This window comes from Amblyomma maculatum, chromosome 9, assembly GCF_055883805.1.
Source record: "Amblyomma maculatum isolate TAMU_Amacu chromosome 9, ASM5588380v1, whole genome shotgun sequence".
NCBI lineage: Eukaryota > Metazoa > Arthropoda > Arachnida > Ixodida > Ixodidae > Amblyomma > Amblyomma maculatum.
Genome location: NC_139352.1, coordinates 85,597,919 through 85,614,792, shown reverse-complemented (window position 1 = coordinate 85,614,792; position 16,874 = coordinate 85,597,919).

Here is a 16,874-nt window from a genome sequence, read left to right as displayed (position 1 = left end):
AACGCCTAGGGATGCGCATGTTCCAAGTCCGAATATGGTGGCAGAGTTGCCACAGAGATATCTGTGTTGAACTGATAATGTGCATCAGAGAAAATGTCTTTCGTTAGTGGAGAGGGCTAGCATTTTGGCGGGGAATACCGCAGAAAGCTGTGTTCATCTACTGCATCATTTAAGAAGCATTATATTACACACTTGAACGAGTAACTTGCCGCACTTGAGGAGGAAGCTTCTCTCGTATGCTGGTGCGCGAGGCTAATTCTTGTCGCTCATGGAAGAGTGCTCATGCCCATCCTTCTATGCAAGGAGGGGTGGCAAGTGTTTCTATACCTTTTATTTGCCTGGATCTACCATAGCACGGTAATGCCAATCAGGTGATATCGTGTAAACGTATACAATGTATTAACCAGTTGAGGACCAGGTTACATGCAGACGTGAATGATAGTATCTATATACGTGCATAATACCATTTTTCGCGTTGTATGTTACTATCTGTATAGGCCGCGAGGCAGAAGAAACACGTGCCTTCGTTGTGCTTTAGATAATTTCGAAACAATAATGTTCTCTCAAAAACATGTCATTTGTTGTCTAAGCTTTACTTATGGTTGGTCAGCAAATTAACTGCCCAATCTGTCATCGCTATGACAGGTGTGGACCAGCGTAGTAGCCAGGGTGAATCACTGAAGCCAGCAATGCTGAAAGGTACAACGAGGGTAACGCCAAGTTGTGTATTCAATAGCGACTTGATAAAGCAAGAAACGGCAGTTAGGACACGACGAATCTCCACTAAAAATGCCTGTATATCCAAGAATGGTAGTCAATGCCCGCCAAGAAAAGTGTAAGGCGAAATCTTTACTTGAATTTCGAGCGGCGTCAGCAGGAGGTGGCAAAAGATAGACATCAAATTACAACGTGATTTCTCATTACAATTCTGACGCAAGCCGAGCGTTCAGAGTGACAATATCGCTCCTTATTTCCTATTCATATGTTAAGTTGGAGGCTTGTTTCTGATAGAAATTCCAACCGGCGACTTATGTAACTCTGGATGTATGCCGTTAATTGTAAATGTTTTGCTCCAACGAGGTGTGAGACACACAAAACGCCTTTCCGTTCCTCAACACGAACCGATTTTCATTTCTGATATGGTACAGACTTCCAAACGTTGTGAGTTTCTCAACGTGAAATCGCCAAGCATAACCATGCCGAACGTGCTTTCAAACGTTTTATTAGTTTAAACGGAGTTAAACACAGTCAGATGTTCCCTCCGAAATATATACATGATGCAGACACTTTATTGAGACCTCTAACGCGAACCAGTGCCAGTGTTAAACATAGGAACCTCTCTTCAGAAAACCCTTGATCACCCCAGGTAGCATAGTTGACCGGCCCGATATTGGAAAAGTGCTGGCAAAACGCGGCCCAAGGGCGGTACATTGTTGCCAGTATATTTCTGATATTGGTCATGCCAATCTATAAGCTGGTTACAACGGGCTAGGTATGACATTACTTGCTGACATTGGTACTATGTCTGGAAACCAGTAATAAACATTGTCCTGCTATACGTGGGGCTCGACAATATTTAGCATATGCTGGTGTGAGCCTGACATCTTCCATTATATCGATCGGTTTTCCAACATCTCATATACGGTTGCGTGCATTGGCAAATATTGGTCAATCATTTGGATTGGAATGCGAACATTTGACATACGTTCGTGTACGTTTGCAAATATTGTTCGTTCATTTAGGTAAGACTGGCAACATCTGATATACGTTTATGTCTGCTGGCAAATATTGTTTGCTCATTAAGATCACGCTGCCAACTTGAGGTACATCTTAGCATATAGTGATAAACATTACCTGGCTACTTAGCCAAACTGCTAACCAGCGTTGGTCAACGTTTTCCCCTTAGAATGTCAACATCTTACGTATTTTGGCATGCAATTCTTGACAACACTGTTTCGTTCAGAAGATATGACTTTTAAGAATGAGACCTTCCTATACGATCCTCGGTGTCCCAAATTAGTCTTCACAGCTTTTAGGTGAGCAATAAGCACCACATTGAACTTGCTCTTGCGTGAAATTTATGAAACGAGGCGCATACAAACTGCAGAATTAATTCTCGCCTGCCTTATCTGATAGCGGTTCATGAACATTCAGGCAACATTAGCTACCGGGCATTGTTATATTGTTACGTGGTTCACTTACATGGCTGGTGTTAGATGCGCTGGTTGTTAGCACACCAAGAGCGAACCAAACCAGCTTCCCCTTCCCCTTCAGCTTCTCCTGCAGCGCCTTATCTTCCTCCAATACAGGATCGCGGGACATGCGTGACGCTGCCCCCTTCGCAGACGGGCGAGTCAAGGTTCGCCACGCTGATAGCAGTGCTTCATGCGGGCCACGTGAACTATTTGAGTTATTCGAGAACGATGACCATGGGTGGTCAGACGAGAGACTACAAAGTTGACTGCGCTGATGCGTTCCAGCACAACGAAAGGACCTGTATACTGGTGCAACAGTTTCTGAGACAGGCCGCGCTTACGCAACGGCGTCCAAAGCCACACCAAGTCGCCAGGGGCATATTTAACATCTTGGTGAGGCTTGTCGTAGCGTTGCTTGTAGTGTTCTTGGGAGGCTAAAGTGCGAAGTCTAGCGAGTCAGCGAGCTTCTTCAGCCAAAGAGAGAGTATGCGCTAATGAAGTTTCAGCTGGGAGCGAGAAAGGTAAATATGTGTCCAGAGTACTTCGTGGAAGTCGAGCGTAAAGAAGAAAAAAAAAAGGACTGTAGCCTGTCGTTTCGTGCTTAGCAGTGATAAATGCGTATGTTATAAAAGGAAGTACTTCATCCTAGTTTTTGTGGCGGATGTCGACATAAATTGCGAGCATATTGCTAAGCGTACGATTGGTGCGTTAGGTCAGGCCATTTGTTTGTGGGTGGTAAGGAGTTGAATGGGGAAAATGGAATGAGCAGAGACGAAGAAGTTTTACAACTTCTGCCGTAAACTGACGCCCCCGGTCACGTATTAGGACACGAAGAGGCCCATGCCGAAGAATGATAGACCGTAGGAGGAAGGCCGAGACATCAGAAGCAGTGGCTGACGGTATGGCAGCCGTTTCACAGTACCGCGTGAGGTAGTCTACGCACACAATGATCCAGTGGTTCCCGTTGGTAGAACGGGGAAACGGTCCTAGAAGGTCAATTCCCGCCTGTTCAAATGGAGTTCGTGGCGGCGTTATAGGCGGAAGATGACCCGGCAGAGAGCAGGTTGGGTGTTTGAAACGCTGGAACTGGAGGCAGCTGGCCACATAATGTTGAGTAGTTTGACTCATCTTCGGCCAATAAAAACGTTCCTTAGTCCTGTGCAATGTCCTGGCAAAACCCAAGTGTCCAGCCGTGGGATCGTCGTGCATTACACACAGAACCTGACACCGAAGATTTGTAGGAACTACCAGAAGAAACCGTGCACCTACTTACGAGTAGTTCTTCTTGTATAGTAGACCATCATGAATAAGGAATAAGGTCGCAGGGTTCGGGGAACTTGCGGCATCAAAAAGCGGCGCCAACTAGCTGTCGTTCCGGTGTGCAATCTTGAATTCACCAACATCGGCGAAGCTTGCAGAGGTAGCAGCTATATATTCATCTATGATCTCACTCTCGCAATCAGTACTTTCAAGAGGCAACCATGACAGGCATTAAGCATCACTGTGCTTACGACCACTCTTAAAAGACACAGTGAAACTGAATTCTTCGAAGCGCAAAACCCACGGCGCCGCTCAAGGCGTCCACAGGGGACACGGAGGTTTACGAGCCAACATAAGGAATGATTGCATTTTAGGAAACGTAGCGCAAAGAAGACAAGGACAAAATAAGGAATACACATGGGCATCCCTTATTTGTCCTTGTCTTCTTTGCCTACGTTTCCTAAAATGCAAACGCACCAACTCGCGCAATTCAGCATTCTTGTGCAAGTAATGATAGTCCGTCACAATGTTAAATGCACATCCATAAATATATGACTGATACTGTTGCACACCGAAAACAACAGCTAAGCGTTCCTGTTCAGTTACTGTGTAATTGCGCTCAGCCTTGTTTAAAGAACGGTTTGCATATGCAACATGTTCATTGCCATTGTGGCGCTGTACGAGAACTGCACCAACTACGACTGCGCTGGCGTGAGTGTGAAGTTCTGTTGGAGCTGATGGACAGAAGTAGCGTAGTACAGGTCCTGATGTCAAAATAAATTTTAACTGACGAAAGGCGGAGTCACAATCCTTAGTCCACTCGAAAGGCACATCTTGTTTGCAGAAGACAAGTAAGTGGATATGCTAAGTCAGAAAACTTCGGAACAAAACACCGGAAGTAGAAGCAAAGCCCCAAAAAAACTCCTTAGCTGTTTTAACGATTTCGGTGTTTTAAAACAAGTGACAGCTTCAATTGTTTTTCGGATCAGGTCTGACCCCATCCTTGTCTACGAGATGTCCAAGTACTACTGTCTGGCGTTCTTCAAAATGACACAGCTTTCTCAATACATTCCAAAACAACCTCTAATCCACTGTTGTGTTCAAGAAAGATAGTTCCGAATATTAATACATCGTCCAAATAGCACATACAAATGTTCCACGTCAGTGCGCGCAAAACTGTATCCATGAATCTTTCGAAGGTGGCTGGAGCGTTGCATAAACAAAACGGCATCACATTGAATTCATATAGTCCGTCTGGGGTGATGAATGCCGTCTTTTCTTTGTGTTCCGGGTGCATGGGAATCTGCCAATAGCCCCATCAACTGAGAAACAATAGGAGGCAGAATTCAAACAATAGGGAACCCCGGCACTTCTATGGCAAGCCCGGGGAAGACGTGGATGACTGGCTCACTCACTACAATCGGGTGCGCAAATACAATCGCGGTGCGTACGTGACAATATTATAAAACTAGAGGCTGTCGCATCCCAGGGCTCCTCCATTCGATTGCAATCTCAGTGTAGGTGAGGGTTTCGAGACATACTACCCGAACTTTACCGTTATGTTCATGTGAATACGCACGCAACACACAGGCAGTCCATAAAAAACATCCCACGTGGTTAGCATTTGATCCGAACGTTTTTTTCCAATTCGGCATCCAGTAGAGACCTGCCTAGTATGCCAATGGAACATGGAGTGACGTGAAACACCTCGCCGCAGCTGAAGCGGTTTAGGCGGCCATCGTGACGTTTACGCATGAATACGACGACTGAAATTGAATATTTGTACACACGCGCTCTAGAAATGTTCTACAAATTAGAGCTGCCTAGAAATGTGACTGTCTCCAAGTTTACAAACTAGTAATATAAGAGGCTAAATATTTTATTGCTGTATCGTGTTTAAATGTGGGGTTGACAACAGCAATTCCTTTTTTTGTATGTCCGCCTGTCCGCATAGCTCCAAGATTACCCCGGAAGGAGACTGCAGTCATGAAATTAGGAGACGCCTGCTTCTGCGAAAGAGAGCCTTGGCTAACCTTGATCGCCTAGTAAAGAGCAGAGACATTAGTCTGCCAACCAAGATCCGTATAACTCGTGCTATGGTCTTTCCAGTTGTGATGTATGGATGCGAGAGTTGGACTGTGAAGAAGGCTGACCGCCGAAGAATTGACGCGTTTGAATTGTGGAGCTGGCGGAGACTCTTGAGAGTTCCTTGGACGGCCAGAAGATCAAATCAGTCGATATTGTCGACCATAAACCCTGATTGCTCTTTGGAGGGTCAAATTCTAAAGTTAAAGCTCAGCTACTTTGGTCATATGATTAGAAGAGAGGAGTCGTTGGAGAAAGATTTGATGTTAGAAAAGGTTGAGGGTCACCGGAGAAGGGATAGGGAGCGAACGCGATGGTTAGATGGCATCCTCGAGGCGCTGCAGATGAAGTTATGTGATGTTAGGAAGATAGTGAGAGACCGGAAAGCATGGCGTGATATGGTCCATAGGGTCACGAAGAGTCGAACACGACTGAACAACTGAGCTGGACTGGACTGGTCCGCATAGCGTACCTGCGAAACAGCTTTGATGGACATGTGATGGCTGACGTCACATTACCGACGCGCTGGTCGTGCTTTGCTCTTGGTGGCTGTTATCGCAAACGAGATATTTTGGCGGCAGTGGCGGCAGAGCAAGGACGCCCACCTAATTTGCACCTACTTCGTTTTCCAAGTCGGCCCACTAACCCTGTTGCTGGCTTACCTGTGTTCCATACGACCAAGCGAGGCGTGTTCCACTCATCATTGTTGCGGTATTTCGCATTCCCAGGCAGGAACCTAGCCTTTTCAAAATACCTGCATCAGGCTTACGTGGACTGGATTGGCGGCTGACGTCACATTACCGACGCGCTGGTCGTGCTTTGCTCTTGGTGGCTGTTATCGCAAACGAGGTATTTTGGCGGCAGTGGCGGCAGAGCAAGGACGCCCACCTAATTCGCACCTACTTCGTTTTCCAGGTCGGCCCACTAACCCTGTTGCTGGCTTACCTGTGTTCGATACGACCAAGCGAGGCGTGTTTCACTCATCATTGTTGCGGTATTTCGCCTTCCCAGGCAGGAACCAAGCCTTTTCAAAATACCTGCATCAGGCTTACGTGGACTGGATTAGCGGCTGACGTCACATTACCGACGCTCTGGTCGTGATTTGCTCTTGGTGGCTGTTATCGCAAACGAGGCATTTTGGCGGCAGCGGTACCTTGGCAGCGGCGGCAGAGCAAGGACGCCCACCTAATTTGCACCTACTTCGTTTTCCAGGTTGGTGCTATACGGAGTTTCTTATTTGCTTAATTTAATCTCTGTATCGCCGCCACTGCTGCCACAGTGCTTTGTTTTCTGTGCTTATTCGTGCACTGTGTCTCAACATGTCTGAGATATGCCCATCTTGTGAAGAAGCTGTACCGCATGGTGACCGAGTCCTGCTGTGTGCCGAATGTAAGTGCAGCTATCACCTTGGTAATTGCTCAGGGTGGTCGGAGGCAACCTTCAAATCTAAAGGTGAAGCCGGTCGCAAAGCGTGGCGATGCGTGCCTTGCCGCAGTTCGAAGGCAAATACCGGGCGAAAAATGTCTGTTGATGTAGAACTCGCTGCAAGTGTTGCAGATATTGTTCAAAAGCTGGACGCGCTTTCGGGTTTGCCATCCCAAGTCGATGAGGTAAAGGCATCTATCGAAATGATGTCAGCTAAATACGATGCCATCCTAGCAAAGCAGGAACAGCAGGACAAAGAGATAGGCACCCTTAAACAACGTGTCCAAAAGCTGGAGCAGACAAGCTGTGACAAAAATACCATTGAGCAATTGAAAATGTCATTAAATGAGCTAGAGCTATACAGTAGGAAGCACAACATTAAGGTTCACGGTGTTCCCGTTTCCCCAAATGAAGACTTGCTAACCGAACTGAACAGCATCGCTAAAGCAATCAAATTGCCAGATCTGCAACCGAGCGATATCGACAATGTCCACAGACTTCCTGCTAAGGTGGGAAAAATTCCCACAGTTCTGGTTCGGTTCTCTAAACAAGCGCTTCGTGACAAATGGCTCGAAGGACGAAAAGCTTTGAGAGCTGCGGAGGCATCTGCTTCCATATCCGAAAACCTGACTAGGTACAACAGAAACCTTTTGCAGCTAAGTCGAGACTGGGCAGCAGCAAATGGTTATCGTTTCACGTGGCATGCTGGCGGTCGTGTATTTGTCAGAAACGCGGAAGGGGAGAGCGCAGTTGTCATCCGTAGCCCAGATGATATCTTCAAACTGGAAAATGCATGATGCAATCATCGTTTTGATATTTGTCTAGTTATTGTCTGTTTTTCTTTTCAATGTCTGTTTTTCTGTCAAGCCCAGTCTGTACATCGGACCTCGCTTCTTTCTGCGGAAATTCCCAGCAATCTTCAAATATTGTTCATTTTAATCTTCGCTCAGGAAGAGGGAAGCAAGATGTCATTGAATTTTTTCTTGCTGAAGTGAAGTTGCCAATTCATGTTCTTATGTTTTCGGAAACTTGGTTTTGTAACGAAGACGAGGCGTTCAGCATACCAGCGTTTAAGAGCTACTGCTTGAATCGCCAGGTTAAACGAGGTAGTGTTGGTTAAAAATGACATAGAATGTGAACTTATTGACGAATTTTGTGTAGTTAGCGCCCATTACGAGTTACTTACGCTCAAAGTCCGCTCATACCTGTTTGCTGTGTGTTACCGCCCTCCTTCCGGCAATACGAGCGTTTTATTTTCTTTTTTAGTTCTGTTCTTGAATTTGCGAATCAGCACAAGTAGAATATTGTCCTTGGAGGCGACCTGAATATAAATCTCTTCTAAATAGTACTGCGACGCGGGAATTAGATACACTGTTAAGGTTTCACTGCTGTATGAATACTATAAATGCCCCAACCAGAGCAACAGAAGAAACAGAAACATTACTAGATGTTTTCATTACAAATAACCAAAATCACTTAACATCCGCAGTAATCAGTCCGCCGATTAGTGATCACCTCCCTATATTTCTGTGTGTCAACCACGTACCTAATCTCAAAAGGAGCTTGAAACAATACGCTTATAGGGATATCAATTCGTTTACGCTTTATAAATTTTGTGAGCAGATAGTCGGTGCAGACTGGAGCGACGTTTTCAACGAAACCAATCCTGAAGCAGCCTACGATAAATTTGTCACATTATTCAAACACTATATTCTACTTATTTTCCTCGCAAAATACATAGTCGTCCACGGCGAGCTCGTAAGCATTGGATCAGCAGTACGCTACTTAACCGAATAAAAGAACGTGACAAATTGTACAGCCAATTTCTAAAAACGAAATATCCTGATGCGTTGAAAGCTTTCAAATCTTTCAGAAACATAGTGACAAAAGAGCTTCGAGCTGCAAAAAACTGTATTATTAGAATTTGTTTGTTTTTTCGAGGAATAACCCGGAGGTGACTTGGAAGAAATTGAACTCTATCATAGGGCATATAACAGAACCAATTACCAAACTTATTCTTCATGGTATAGAGGCTGAGCGACATGAACTCGCTAACGCTTTCAATGATTTTTTCACTTGTGTTGCCCAAACTTCGTCATGTTGCGAAGAGGTACCGCTCAGCTATTCTCGCAATAACTCAACAAAATTTTTGAATCCAGTTTCAGAGGGAGAGGTGGTGGCGGCTTTCAACAGTCTTAACAATAGCAAATCTGAGGATAGCGCGGGTGTTCAGATAATGCCAGTAAAATTTGTTATTCTTGATATATCAAACTGCCTGACACATATTTTCAACTGATGTTTATCAAAAGGCGTGTTCCCACGTTACATGCAGTCGGCGAGGGTCACAGTATTATAAAAAAAAACAGGCGATAAAAACGACCTTTCCAACTATCGCCCAATATCTATCCTGCCTACCTTCTCAAAAGGATTTGAAAAGTTAATTCGTGCTCATCATACGTCCTTTATTAATCATCATAATATTTTAAACCCCGCTCAATTCGGGTTTCGGAAAAACAGATCTACTAAGCTTGCCCTTCTTGCTCAGAAAGAGTATATATTAACTAATTTTGAAGAAAAGAAACTCGTCTTGGGCATATTTTTAGATTTCTCGAAAGCTTATTATACAGCATCAACCGCAAAACTTTACTCAATAAACTAGACAGGTATGGCATACGTGGCACAGCCTACTCTTTAATATCTTCCTACATAGCCAATAGGACACAATATGTTGAAATAAACGCTTTCTCCTATACAGTCAAGCCAGTCATCTCGGGAGTTCCACAAGGCAGTCTTTTAGGCCCCCTTCTTTTTATTCTCTACATCAATTATCTTGTTTCCATAGGTTCATCTGCAAAACACATTATTTACGCTGATGATACAAGTCTGTTTTTCTCTGGTCACTCAGACATAGAGCTATCCAGTCGGGCTGACATAACCTTGGAAAACATTGAACACTGGGCGTGTCAAAACAGTCTAAAACTCAATGTCAGTAAAACAAAAGCCGTTCTCTTCCATCCCAGAAATAAAGCATTCGAGCTGCATTCTCTTGTGCTCAGTGGCACGAAAATAGAAATTGCTCACTCTGTGAAAACGTTAGGCGTGTACTTCTCAGAGCACATGACATGAGACGTTCACATAGAATATTTAGTCAACAAATTATCACGCACAATAGGCTCTCTACGCCAACATTTCCGAGTATTTCCACTTACCATTAACATTATGCATTATAATTCACTGTTTTCGTCTATTCTGAACTACTCCTTGCTAGTATGGGCAACAAAAACAGCAGAAAACATTACAAAGTTACTACGCCTTCAAAAACGTGCAATAAGAAATATTACTAAAGCTTCTTACCTCGAACATACAGGACCAATATTTAAGCAGCTAAAATAGTTAAAGTAACACCTTTGTATAACTACAGGCTTTTGCGATTATTTAAACAAGAAATCAGTAAAAAGGACTACACACTAACACTCATAGCAGCGCTTCAAGACAACATAAAAACATACGACACCCGTAACCCAAAGCATTGACACGTTACAGCGTGCCGGACGAACTATGGCAGGCAGATGCTTCGCTTCAGGCTTCCTACCGTATTAAATGAATACTTTGCTAATAGTGGTCAAGATTTCTCTCTTCCTCCTATTAAATTAATCCGCGAAATGTTTCGATAAATACATATTTTTAAGTTAGGTGTTCTGTCTTGCGGCGTTTCTGTTTTATTTTCATGTATTTTTTCCTGATTTACCTAGTGCTTTTTTGTAGTCTAATTATTTCTCCATTGATTGATTATTCACTGTTTGGGAGTGACTTTCTCTGCTGTGAAATGCCGTCATATGCAGGGGCAGCCGCCCCGTCAAGCTGCTCTTCGAAGCAGCTTTTTAGCGGCTGCTCCTTTCCTTTCCTTGTAGTAAAGGAAATACAGTATTATTATTATTATTTATTTTTAAAACTCTGCAAACTGTGTAGATGAGCAACGCCAAACTGTTTTACTGATCAATTTTTGTATTTTTACATGCCGTCAAACCACAGCAGTCTACATTTGACGACGCACTTTACAAGAATGACGCTGGACTACACACAGAAGAAATAATACAATGCACATGGTTTAAAACAGAAGGAAGGATGACAATGGGAAACCGGCATTAATAAAGATTGAGACAAGCATCATTTTTGTGCTGATGATAACAAATCAGGTAGAAAATATCCATATCTCCGTGCTTTGATTTCTGTAGGAAGAGAACACGTTGGCGTGATTAGCGCGGCCAGTTCGTATCGAGCAAGCTCACACGTGACGTCACTTTGATGAAATTTACCAGTGTGGCATTTCAGCGGCACCTCATAAAGAGAAGCGACGCCCAGTTTTCCCTAGGCACATTTGCCTATGCGCTATCCCGCTTTTCTTTTTTCTTGAGCTTGCAATAAATGCAGATTAGAAATATTGCTGCCTATATCCATATAGCTGGACTGGACACCTTATCAAAATACTGCAAATGTGTTTCTATTCATGGATAGCTAATTTTTTTATTGCTCACTGCTTCAGCCAAGAGCGCAGATAAAAGTAAGCCCATTTACGTGAATTATGTGCGAGAATTTTATTCTCGTTACTCGTTAGCAGATAGATGCATGTATAATGAAAACAAAGTTCACTATGCGGTTCCCTAGCCCATGCCTTCATATTTAATGCTCACAAGTTCGCGGAAGTTATATTTGAGCAAAAATCTTTCTAAGTTAACTGAATGCTCTCTACAGCGATAGTATAACAGCTTATCAGTCTCGAATTGTTATCTAAATATATTTTCTTATTCGCAAGCACAGTTGAGCCAATAAGTGTGCCTGGTTCTGGGCGCACTGTGCTGGTCATCTCCAGCAGAACCTATCCGCCAAAACGCATGTACTTTCTTGAAAGCGACACGAAAAATCTTGTCGCGAATTCTTAGAAAGGACTGGGGGCAAACAATGCCATCGCCTCCAACGCGCGACGGATACCTCCTTCTTTTCTGTGAACGATCCCCATACTGCACGCTCCCTTACGCTCCCTCCGTGCCCCTAACCAGCACTCGTGGACGCCGCGGCCGACTGAAAAAATGGACGGTGGAACACGAATGTGCCTTTTCGAACCAAGACTGTCCTCTATGAGCGCAACCAAATTTTTACATTACATTAATACGCTTATCAGCACTAGCTGCCAAATGAGTGAGCATATTTATTGGTTCTATTTTAAGAGTTATATTTTGTACGCACATTCGTGGCCTAAAGTTGTGCGAGCTGCAGAATGCAAAACAAAAATAATAATTTATCGCAGCCTAATCTCCAAGGCTACCCAAAAGTTCGCTTATTATTTCAGCAGATGAAACTCTCATTTCTGTTTATTTAGTTCTGCTTTTCATCAAGCTCTTTGCGTGATTGGAACAGATTTTGTTTTGAATTCCTGAGCCTCTGTTTTTTTTTGCATGTATGCGTAGATATGCTCTTAAGCAGAAATAGCTGAATTTTCCCAGGGATCACGGTCATATATATTGTTACGACGGAGTTTGACGTCGGAGCGCTGCACAGGTACAGGAGGAAGAGAACTCTGCTGATGAACGGCTGCGAGTCCGGCACAGGCACGAGAGTCTCCTCGTCTTTCTCAAATTCCTTTTCCCTTTCTTCATCTATGTGTTTTCCTCTTCTTCAGGATTGCTACATTTCCCCCCGGGACATCCGAAACCCCCCTGGGCGAGGGAGTTAGTCGTTCCCACGGGATTGGCACCGCTTCCTCCGCGCTACATGAGCGAGTTCCGTTGTAGCTAAGCGACGATCAGTTGCGGTGATGCGTGCGATTTCGTAATTCAGGTAACTGACGCGGTCGAGGAGAACGTAAGGGCCAGCGTAATGCGCCAACATTTTTTCGGCTAAACTACAAAGCCACACTAAGTCTCCAGATGCGTAAGACACATGGCGATGCTGTCGGTCGTACCGAGCTTTGGAACGGTCTTTCGAAGCCATAATCCGCAAACGGGCGAGACGGCGAGCTTCTTCGGCCCGACAAAGAGTTTCGGCGATAAGGTTCGTCATGGATGGAATAGGGAAGAATGGTGTCGAGGGAATACCGAGGATCACGGGCATAGAGAAGAAAAAACGGGCTGTAGCCGGTCGTCTCATGTGTTGCAGCGTTGAAGGCAAACGTTATAAACGGCAGTATTGTATCCCAGTTCTTGTGGTCTGATGCAACGTACATAGAGAGCATGTTGGCGAGTGTGCGAGTGTGCGGTTGGTGCGCTCAGTCAATCCATTGGTTTGAGGATGATATGGTGTGGAGTGTCGAAAATGTGACGAGCACAAACGGAAAAGCTCTTCCACGACATCTGCCGTAAACTGCCGACCTCGATCACTGATGATCACTCGCGGAGGTCCATGGCGCAGGATGACGGAACGGAGCAAGAACATGGACACGTGGTGAGCGGTGGCTGAAGGAAGAGCGGCCGTTTCGCAGTAGCGGGTAACATAGTCGGCACAAACCATGATCCAGCGATTTCCATCGGAAAATTTCGCGAAGGGACCCATAAGGTCGATTCCAACTTTCTCAAATGCACCATGTGGTGGAGTCATAGGATGAAGCAGGCCCTGTGGCGTGGACGTAGGACGTTTGTGCCGTTGACACTCCTCAGTGCAGCTCACCACATATCTCTGTCGTCTGGCACATCTTAGGCCAATAAAACCGGTCGCGGGCACGGTGGAGGGTTCGTGCAGAGCCCAGGTGACCGGAAGTGGGGTCGTCGTGCACTGCACGCAGGATGCACGAGCGGTAACTCTCGGGAACCACAAGTAGAAAATTCGTGCCGGTGCTGGAATAAGCCTTTTTTTACAGAAGGCCATCACGGAGACAAAATGGGCTGGCAGCTGTGGAATCCCGCGCCGCCGCAAGCAGTGGCGCGAGGCTTATGTCGGTCTCTTGCGCAGTCCGCAGAGCCGAGGCGTCAAGAAACTCGGGAACAACGGAGGAGATGTAGTGATCGAAGTCAGCAGAGTCACATTCGGTCGTGGGAAGGGGAAGACGTGATAAGCAGTCTGCATCGGCGTGTTTGCGGCCACTCTTGTACGAGACAGTGAAGTCGCATTCCTGCAGACGAAGGGCCAATCGTGCCAGACGACCAGATGGATCACGAAGGTTGACGAGCGAACACAGGGCATGATGTTCCGTCAGAACAGTGAAATGGCGTCCATATAGGTAGCACCGAAACCGCTGAACAGAGATAACTACAGCGAGGCATTCTTGCTCCGTAACAGTGTAGTTACGCTCAGGTTTGCTGAGGGAACGGCTTGCATACGCAACTACATGCTCTCCGGTTGCCGAACGTTGCACAAGCACAGCACCAACACCAATCCCACTTGCATCAGTGTGCACTTCCGTCGCAGCGGAGGAGTTTAAGTGCCGTAGTATGGGATGTGACGTAAGCAGAAACTTTAGCTGGTGGATAGACGCGTCACAATCTGAGGTCCAGTCGAAAGGGACGTCTTTTTGTAGAAGGGACGTCAGAGGGTAAGCAACGTCGGAAAACCTTGGGATGAATTGTCGAAAGTAGGAGCACAGCCCCAGAAAACTGTGGAGCTCCTTTTGGTTCGGGGGTCTTTCAAATGCTGCAACTGCTGTGGTCTTCTGTAGATCTGGCCGAACTTCATCGCGGTCGACGAGATGTCTGAGTACCAGCACTTGACGCTCGTTAAAACGGCACTTTTTAGAATTCAGGACAAGGCCAGCATTCTGCAGGCAATCTAAAACAATAGCGAGTCGCGTGTTATGTTCAGTAAAAGTCTGGCCAAAAATAACGTCGTCTAAATAGCACATGCAGATTTCCCCCTTGAGGCCACGCAGTAATCTCTCAAAAGTGGCTGGCGCATTACATAGGCCAAATGGCATCACATTGAATTCAAATAGGCCGTCCAGCGTAACAACTGCAGTTTTTTCTTTGTCAGTGGGGTCCATCGGAATCTGCCAATACCCCGATCGCAAATCAACCGAAGAGAATTAAGATGCAGAGAAAAGGCAATCTAAGGCATCGTCGATGCACGGGAGAGGATACACATCCTTTTTAGTGATGGAGTTGAGGCGACGGTAGTCGATGCAGAACCTCCATGTTCCGTCCTTTTTTTTTTCACCAATATCACGGGAGCAGTCCAAGGACTGGAAGACTCCTGAATTACGCCCCTGTTCATCATGTCTTTAACTTGCTCGGTGATCACCTTGCGCTCTGACGGCGACACGCGGTACGGCTTTTGGCGGATCGGATGGGCAGATTCCGTGTTAATCCTGTGGCGTGCGCGCGACAGTGGAAAACGTTGAGAGCCGTCGGATTGCGCGAAATCAAAGACGGATTGTGCTGGGACAAGAGGTTCTTCAACATCTGTCGTTGTGAGGTGTTCAGCAATGCGCTGATCATCGGAAGAAGCTTCTCGTTAGCAGGTGAGTTAGTAGCGGGGTTATCAAGGGAAGAAGTAAGGACAGTCGCATAATTTGGGATAGCTGCACTACATGAAGCTAGTTTAGAGCGCGCTGGAAAAACAACAGGTTCCGGTGAGCAATTTATAGTCCACAGTCCGGCATGGCCCTCCTTCACGCAAACCAAATAATGCGGCACTAATAAATTTTTCTTTACGCACTGTAAATTAAAAGGCGCAACAGTAACCTCAAAAGAGTCATCAATTGGACGGGAGCAGGACACCTGAACGCACACTGCAGAATGTGTCGGTACGACGACTTCATCACACACACACAAAACGTCTTCATAATTTGACGTCTCTTCCAAAAGTTCACGAGGAAGAGAACCACTAACACTTAGCTCTCCCGTTCGACAATCAACTGTAGCGCCGCACATACGCAGGAAGTCAATTCCCAAGATTACATTGTGTGTTGATCGGGGCAGTACTGATCGGGGCTCACTCACTTTGAACGTGTGAGCCACTCATCAACAATATTTTCTTCTACTAAATTTTCGTGCTCCACGCTCTTATACGCCATGCCTGAGGGGCCGCCCGCATACAAAAGCAAGCGATCCTAAGTTAACATGGAGCAGTTTTTTTCACGCCATTATCGTACAGGTCATCGCTGACGATGGTCGACAGAGTAGCTTTTCGCTCAACCTCAGACTACTTAGGTTCGGAGTATATCCCAAAATTAGGGCTTCTTTCGCTGTACACAATAGTATTGTTTGTTGCATTAATTTCCGTTCTTAATAGATGCAGTTAGCTCGAAAAATGTCCAGATGCTATTGAGTGAAATTATGATTTTCTGGAATAAAATTCTGTAGTGTGGCGAGAATTTCCCAGCCTCAAGACTGTTCTGTCCGACCTTTGTTTTTGCATCTGCTTTGCAAACGCGGTGATGTGTTACTGCTTCGCACTCTTGATCAATCAGTATTTGATGTACGCATATAATGCTGTTCGCTGACACATTTTTGTATGAGCAAAACTATTTAGACTGATCCGTTTCTGCGTGCAGGTTTCCTTTCTTTTTGCTTGCAATGCCCATCTGATCCTAAATTCTGCTTTCAGGGTCAGCACGATTTCCAGTTACGCTGTCCATCCCTCCGGCGACTGCAATACAATACCTTGAGTATCATCAGCGTCGATGTTGTAATGAATCATGGCGAAGAAAGAAAACAAGGATTTAGGTCCTTGGAAGCTGTATGAAGCGGTAGCAGGTGATGCTTTATATACGCTGGTCATACTTCGTTTCAGCTTATGACAGTCCTGCTCTTTTTATTGGCCAGCGCTTAGTACCCCCCATTACCAATTTGTCTCTTCTTTACCGCATAACAGGTGTCCAATGCCTCTTAGAAGTCTAGTTGTTGCAGTGTATCTCTCTTTCATGAACTTACGCAATAATTATTCCTCCATGGACCTCTTCACGTGTTTTCTGGCCGTAATTTC